The sequence below is a fragment of the Ciconia boyciana genome, chromosome 2, assembly GCF_034638445.1.
Source record: "Ciconia boyciana chromosome 2, ASM3463844v1, whole genome shotgun sequence".
NCBI lineage: Eukaryota > Metazoa > Chordata > Aves > Ciconiiformes > Ciconiidae > Ciconia > Ciconia boyciana.
Window position 1 is genome coordinate 28,119,778 of NC_132935.1, and position 8,760 is coordinate 28,128,537.

Below are 8,760 nucleotides of genomic sequence, written 5' to 3' on the forward strand. Positions count from 1 at the left end.
AGATTTATAGAACCTATTAATAAGCACCTGCCAGAGCTCTCTATACCTTTGCTGTGTATCATGTGGGAGAAAAAAGAAAATCCAGCAGTTTCCCCAAAACCAAAGCAATAAATAAACAAATCTCATGTGTATTTCCATTCATCTTATTAAACATTTCACAAAAATCTTTTTCCATACTTATAAGAGAGTGATACTTACAGAAATAAATTACATTATTCCTTCTGTTTTGTTTTGTTTTTTTCTTTTCGAGGAGGAAAGCTGCTTTTAGGGGTTGAATCTGTGGCAGAACGGAATCTTCCATGTCCTTGGAAATCCTAAATCAGTGCCTTTGAACTCCAAACTCCTCAACTTCCAATAGCATGCTCTCAAAAATATGTTGGAGAATTGTATTCGTTCTTGCTCTGTCATCTGTTCTAGTAATGTGCCCAGAGATGATGCCATGTCTGATCACTGTTAGATGCAAAGGACATATCAGAGAACATAGATATTACAAATTTCTTACAGAAGGTTGTTGGGTTTTTTTGTGATCTGTAATAGATAGCATACTAGAGACCTCAAATGATATCACAGGTCAGCTGGGAGGATGGCAGAGTTATGGAAGGAAAGCAGAGCTGGAACTGCAATAGCTGCCTGCAGGAAATAAGGGAATTGCAAGCTATCCATACTGCTATATGCACATTAAATAGGAGCACGATGCAAGGTCTTCCAGCTCTACAGGGAGAGAGCAAAATATTATAACTTAAGTGAGTAACCTGATAGCAAGATCACAAGAAAATTGTGTCATTGGCTCCCAAAGCTGATGCACATCAAAACAGTTTTTGCACAGATACACTGGAGCAACTAAGTCTCTTTTTTTTCCCCGGATAAAAAGATCACAGGAATCATGTTTCATGCATTATGTGTTGAGTAACAATGTGCAAAGACTCCATATTTATTAGCTCTTCAATAGGAGAATACTTATAAAGATGCAGCAATGGCATTAAGTATGCTCATTTCATTGCACCTTTTTCAATTGTATGGATCTTGAAACTTGTTTGTAGTACCGGTAAAGGGATTTTTTCTATTCAGTTGTTACCTTAATTGCACCATTTTGCATTCTTTCTCCTTGTTATACATCCTGCATCTTTTCCCAACAATCTTAAGATTGGTCAATTGATAAGGATAAGAAGCTCCCTGCTCTGTTTTGACCTTTCCCAGGAGGATATTGGGTTTTGTATCAAAAAGCTGTAAATTATTCTTTGGCTGAAGATCACAATACTGTTGGCATGCTTCTCACATCTTTTCCATGCATGGGAGAATAATGTATGTTTCCACTTTTCCATTTTCAATCTGTACTAATAAGATCTAGATACAGACAAAAAAAAATATTTCTGTTATTTTTATTCTTATAGTGGGAAATTCAGCTTTCTAGCAGCTGGAGTCCCTCCAGGCTTCTTATTTGTCTGGTTTCTCATTGCTACTATGTTTTGCAGTTAATTACACTTTCCTCTTTATTGGTGGCTGTGATTAGACTAGCTGTTGCCACCCTTGCATCACATGCTGAGAGACACACAATAGGACTCCATATCTGTAAAACTAAATTATTTCTTTATGAAAAGAATCAGTTAAAGAGGTTCTGCAGGTGCAGCTAATATTTAGATGCAAACATGCAAACAGTTTAATTTCTGGGTATCTACAGTAAACTCATCCCCCCTCAACTTCTTTTCTTTCCCATCCAGTTATGTGGAGGTTTCCTAACTCACAGAAGCCTTGCAGAACCCTGAGCCATAGCAGAGCCAAGCTCGAGGCACACAACAGTCTTTAAGAATTTCATTCAATCATATTTCCAACATCTGCACACTCCTTCAGCAGCAACATTTCTTTTGGCAGCTCCCAGTAGTAAAGCTTATCTTGGAGACAGGCCATCACCAGCATTTTCACTCCCCTAGTCTGATTTCAAATGTTTACTTCCAAAGTGCTGGCGATTCAAAGATCACCAGTTAAATATGACTAGTCTTGATCACATTTGAGCACTACGTTAACAAATGCAGTTAAGTTTAAAAGGCAGCACCACGCCACTTCAGTCCATGCAATCCATATCTATGAGGAACAGTCTTTGCAATACAATTTGCAATATTGTCATGAATCATCAGCAAAACTGCTACTTATCTGAAATAGAGATTGATGCTCACATAAAACCAGTTAGAATAACAGGCCTTGTTACTCTTTTTTATTCTCCTGGACAAATAATGGAATTCTTTATGTTAATCACTTCATCCACTCCTGAAATGAAGCAACGCTTTAATGAACACGTTGCGTGAAACAAGTTCTGGTTGCAAGTGAAGAAGGCTGGTCATTGAGACTGAAATGGCAAAGGGAATTCAAGTGAGACCATTAATTATCCAAACTGGAGTTTGACCAAGATGCTGCTATTCTTGTGATATGAGTCATGGGATAGCTCATGATCAAATGCTGTCATAACCTTGACTTCAGTTTCTTTATACTTAGTCTCCATCTGGTACCAGGACGGTACAGCAGCTCCATTCTTCCTCAGAGCAAAGGGTGCCATCTACTGCAGCACACAAAGTAACTTTAGATCTTTGCCTGTTTTTCTTGGATGTCTCCTATCTAGGCATTGACTAAGCCTGATATTGCTTAGTTTCATGACCAAAGACTCAGAGGTGTTTCTGGCTGAAAAGTAACTTCAGTTACTTACTCCAGTTACTACTTATTCTGAAAAGCAACTGAAAAGTGACTTCAAAACTGAAAAAAATGCTCAAATAAAAGCATAAGTCCACTTTTTCCCTGTTGTCTCCGCCCCCCCAGAACTAAAAGTTAGAGATCAAATGAAAATCATATATGATGCCAACATTTAGAAGTGTCTACGAATTTAGAAGTATCTAATTATCTCTGTAATATTTATCCATTCACGAGTAGAAAATAAAGTAGAAAAAAGGAATTAAAAGGTTATTTAAAAGCTACTAGTACGATACCATTTGACTGACATTAGTAAACAAATTGAATGATTTTTCAGAAGGAAGGGATCTAGATACAGGTATTTATTGAGTAGCAACCTCTGACAAATAATAAAGGAAGGAATCTTGAGTATATGTAATGTGATTAAGAGGAGATGAATATATTAAATTAAAATTTTTGAAAGCAGCTGGTGTCTTCAAGATGACCAAGAAAGTGCTTAGCAGTTATGGTAATACACTGATATGGAGCTGGGCTGGAAAGGAATTTAAAACCCATAAACAATTTTCCTGCCAATCAAGATTACATTTTCCAATGTGAACTGCTTCTGAATTGCGACTGAAAATTCCTCCATTATTCTAAAAATAAGGTTAACTAGAAATAGCACCAAGACTGTAAAAGAAATGACAGATGTGCAATCAGGAAAAGATGATAACAAGAATAAGCTTTACAAGAATTGCAATTCTAGTTAGGAATAACAGAAGAGGTCTCCCTTTGTGTAAATGAAGACATCTTTACCATGATAATTTCTGTCTGTCACAATCTACTGTAGTAAAATTGATGCAATCCAGTAAATTGCAGCTTTGTAACAGCAGCCTCCATACATACATTTGCATGAGTGCTCTGTAGTGACAGGAATAGAATATATGGGATAAAAAGTTACCAAAAATAGACTTGTCGAGTCACTGGCCAAATGCTACCCACCACTTTTGGGAAGAGAGGGTGGCGACAAGCAGAGACTGTCGGTGCTGCGAGCATGACCCTTCCTGCTGCTCTCGTGTCCTTGCAGGTGGGAAGGAGTGGGTTGGAAGAACAACCGCTTTCTGCAGCATTAGCTGCTGTCAGCCTCCTAAGTCACCATTGAATCACATAATGTTCTTTGTCTGTGTTTTGCCAGTGGGAGGGTGACTTATCACACAACTGTAACAGGATGAGCACTGTTGATGGGACTAGAGATAAAATTCTTCTGCATGTAAGAGGTTCATATTTAATTCCTGTGCTCTGTAGAGTTTCTGCTGTATGGAGAGGAATCAGCCCTTTCCCAAGTACAGATAAATATGGAATTGTATGACGTTCCCATTTTCATGGTGTTTATATACTTTTGCATGTGAATAAATTACAGACACATATATTAAAAGAAAAAAAGAAAAAAAAAATTAAACATCCCAACATACTAATGGTTCCAGAGTTATCACACAGTTGTGCTTATCAATGCCAAGTTACAATCCTATCTGGAGTCAGAAGTCTGTGCTAGGTTGTGGCATGGCACAAAGGACAGAAGTGAGAAGTGTTTTCAGAAGACATGCCCATCTGTCAAAATATGCTCTCAAATACTGCCCTGGACACTGTATCATAGTTATGATATTAGATTATGATGCATTACCTTACCTGAAACCACATATGCAAACCTATAGTTAGTTATTTTTATAACTGGTGCTGATTATTGTATCCTGCATTTCATGCTATACACAGTAATGTTACTACATTTCTCAGACTACATACAGTATAAAATTTTATCTTGTTATACACTTAATCTTGCAGTACAGGATATCTCTGCAAATGAAAATCATGAGAGGATTTTGTGTACACTGTATATGCTGCTCCTATGCACCAATCTGTATTACAGTTTTAAAAAATAAGCCAGGTCTTGTGTTATCTTACTGTGCCTTTTTCTAATGTAGCAGATATGGGAAAAAGTAAGAATAAGCACTTTTTCTTCTATTTTTATTTAATGTACTCACCAAGTAGCAGAAGAGAAATTAATGTATTTCAGTAACACAGGAAAAGAGACATTAATACAAAGGCACAAAAAACAATCTCAGAAAGCTTTAGTCGCAATTTACCTTCTCTTTCCCAGTGTGGCCATATCCAGTATCTGACATCTCTAGAAATTCAGATATTTTACCAGTTAGCCATAGACCATAGCCAGATCCTTCAAAAATTATTTGAATGGACAAAAATTCTGCAAACTTGCTAAGGCAGATTTGTATTGTTCTCTTTTACTGCCTTATTCAGTATCAAAGCCAGCAGTAGACGGGCTTTTCATTGTTTTCAGCCATTCTCAAGTAAGATTTTACTATCCAAAGGTTTAGATAGACAATACAACTTTAATTTCTGTCTACTTAGATTACTGTACTCTTTGCAGAGCATCTGAAAACTGTGCTCAGGCCATGGCAGGGCACGGAGCTGGGCCATGTGCAAGACAAATGATCCCACGCTCTTCTTTCCTCTTCCTTTGGCCATTAAGAAGAAACTTGGTTTAGGAAACAGCCCTTTAACAGGACTTGAGCAAAACTGAATTCCATTTCTTACACTACCAGTGAGAAGTTATGTGAATTTGCATAACCTGTATTATGCCTGTGTATTTTTTTTCTTTTCTATCTTTTAAACAGTCAGGGTATTCCTCTGTGTCTCCTATCGCAATACGATAGAACAGCTCCTATCGCAATGGATTGAGGCTTGCAGTCTCTAAGCATTATTATGAAAATAAAAATAATAGACAGATAAAAGGTTATTATTGGAGGTTATTTGTTCTTAAATATAACACATACATTTACAAGGTTACCTGAAAAAAGTCTGCAGAACACAAACAGACTCTCTGAGATATTTTTTGCACTTACTGCTTCTTAAAGAGGCAAGATTAACAAAGAATTGTAGTTGTTTATAGTATTGGTACACAAATACTTTTGCACTTGACAATGAGCTTTGACATTTGCAGTGGTTTGTCTCATACTAAACTAATTCAATTCTTTCTTTTATCTAGGGAAAATAATAAAATAACCAATGAGGATGATACCTTCAAAATGAAGAAAAATAAAACTTGAGTATTACCAAGCTTCTCAAAAGATCACACTAAGCAAGGAAAATTAATAAAAATAGTAGAAGAAAATATGTTATACCCTGTTCATTTGATGTCTCTACTTAATGTAAGCCTTGCTAGTAACTGATGTGCTGTCTTGCTCAGCTCTCATTTATTTGGTACAGAAGTTTATATGAAACAACCCAACTTTGGGGCAGGATGGAGAGGTACACGTGTGATTCAATTCTGTGACACTGATGAAGACACCTTAAGAAACCTTCTGTAAGGTTGTTCTCAGAGGTATAGTTGGTTCATTTGCCTGTGCCATTTTCAAAGCTGCGTAGTAGCATGTTTTCAGTTTACCTGCACTTATGGAGCTATTTCCATAGAGGCACATGGTTGGACCCATGGTCTATATCATTCAGCCTTTATCGCTGAGAATTTGCGAGATGCCTTGGCAGCATAAACAGATACCGCAGTACAAGTGTGGGGCATACGCAGGGTGCCGGTTGAAGGAGCCTAGGGGCAACGAGGCCAAGTGTAGAAAACCACTGTGATGTGCCATGCACCGTGGCTTGTGCTATGGCACTGAACTCAAGGGCTGATGTATCTTCTGGGTAGTTCAGTCACAAGCAGGGCTGCTCAGGGCAGAGCATCCTGCCCACCAGACAAGGTAGGATTTACATAGGAGGAAAACTGCACAGTGGTGTAATTAAACGTGTATCATAAGGCATTTGTGTCCAGAGGAAGAAGAGCAGGAAGAAAGCAGCAAGGTCCCACTGCCTAAGTTGTCTTCAGCCTGGCATTATCCGACGTTTGAATTCGTCCCTTTATAGCCTGTAACATTCAAAGAAGGTTTGTTACCAGCTGAGTGCATCGTCTTGTTTCACGTTACACCTTTTGGTACCCTCTGTTGTTACTAGCTGGGTCCATCCAACTTCACGTGGATACAGCAGCCAGTGCTAGCAGATCTACATGTCAGGCTGCAACGTTCGAGTTGGGAATTCCTTTGGCTACCTTAAACGCATGGACTCAAAATACTGAAAAACAGAAGCAGATGACTGAACTATTACCTAATTTCTGCTATTTAGACTGTTTAGCAGCTCAGGTGACTACAGGGTTTAAAGGACTCTGGCAAGTCACATCACGGGCTGAAGGAATGCATTTCTTTCTAATCCCGAATGGGTACTTATTTAGATGACAATCGTATTTCCAAGAATAGGTCAGCATGCTGGGATGCTTAATAACAATAATTCTCTCTGTATGCGCGGGCTTGAGCTGTCAGACTGAGCTGTGACATAGCTTTCCCTGCAGGCCCCTGGGAGTGATCTTAAGGTTCTCAGTCTTCTTCTGAGGCACAGAACAGCAGTTCAGTGGAGAAAGAGGTCCCACACAGACAATTTGCTGTAACTGCTGCGGGATGGACCGGGCATTGGTGGAACTCAGTGCTGCCTAGTTGGCAACTTTAACAAGATATAAAATCTTTTCTACCTTGCCCCAAACAAGAAAAATGGTAAACCTACCTGGTTGCAAATGCCAGTTCCCGTATTAGGACCCCAAAAGAAAGCCTACAGCTCTGTACTGGTTGAAAACTGGGCATATGACAGCAAAATCATGGGCTGAAGATGCGCTGAAGATACGTCCTGACTAGTAACATTAAGGATATTCTTTTGAGCTGCCAATGTCAGCCTCACAGTACCTCAGCAAGACGAAGGATTTGGGGGCACAAAACACCTTGAGCCCTAAAAATCCTCACAAGAAAAAGCTTTTAGGTATTGATTTGAGCTTGAGAGAGTTCTTTTTAAGCTGACTGGAAACTGAAAGCTCAATCTAATTTACACCAAAAAAGCATCTTCCAAGATAGTTGACACATTTTCCAAGGAAAGAGCAGTTTGACATGGCATGGCTGCATTTCTTGCATGACGAAGACAGCTGGCGTAGCACAACCAGCTGCCTTGTAGCACATTATTCCTTACGTGGTAACATCAGAGCTCGCTCAAACTCGGAGTTTACATCTTCAGGAAATAACAACGTACAAAAATGCAATTGTGTCCCAAATGAGAAAGAATTAACAATATTTCAAAATCTGCCTCAAAATAAACACTTTTCTTTTCTTTTTTGGAAACATTAAAACAATCTATGAAAACACTGTGTTTTGCCATCACAATATTACCATAGTTTATTAATTCCATATTATAAAGTAAAAATGAATCATTTAAATCTTACAGAAATAAAATACATCAGCCTCCATTTAATTTAATGTTTTGATTATTTCTCATAGTCTCTCAAGTACATCAGTCTGTTTTTGTAGAGAGGTTTGATTTCCTAGATTCAAATTTTTTTGATGAAAAACAGCTCCCACAGAAAATTTTCAACGTGATGCAAGCAATACTATTTCATCTTACAAAATGTATTATTAAAGAAGGAATACGACCAGCTCGTGAACTCTCAAGCCACAATCTCATCTGATAAAGTTTTCCAATTACGATTCATTACCCAGTTCTTATGAAAACATGCCTGCACACCTTCCATGTAATGCATGTCAAGAAGCGGCTTGGTTCTGGGTAACCACACTGCGGGGATGCCGCCTGGCACGTGGCAGTCAGGACTGAAGTCTGCCAGTGCACCAAGTAACGACTTATCTTCTGGTATCACCACAGCCTGGCAATCTCTGACAGCGGATGGACATGACACACGGGTGACAAACATCTGTCTTATCTCAGTATAGGCTGAAAAATTCATCAGGGAAGGCTATTTTCCCTCTTTGCTGGAGTGAGCTGTCTAGCAGAAGGAAATTAAGTCCTTAGGTCCTCAGAGAGCTCAGTGGCACTACGGGAGAGACGTCTCGGTTGAGCAGCAGATTTGATAACGTGTAGATTTATCTCCTCAGGTTTAGAGTGGCTTTAAGGGTTACCACCATTTTCACGCCCCAGTGAGTACCGCCTCGGTCAAGCCCCTCACTGCCGACCCGCATCCGCAGATGCCTGGAAAAGGCGGCTGGTAGCAGT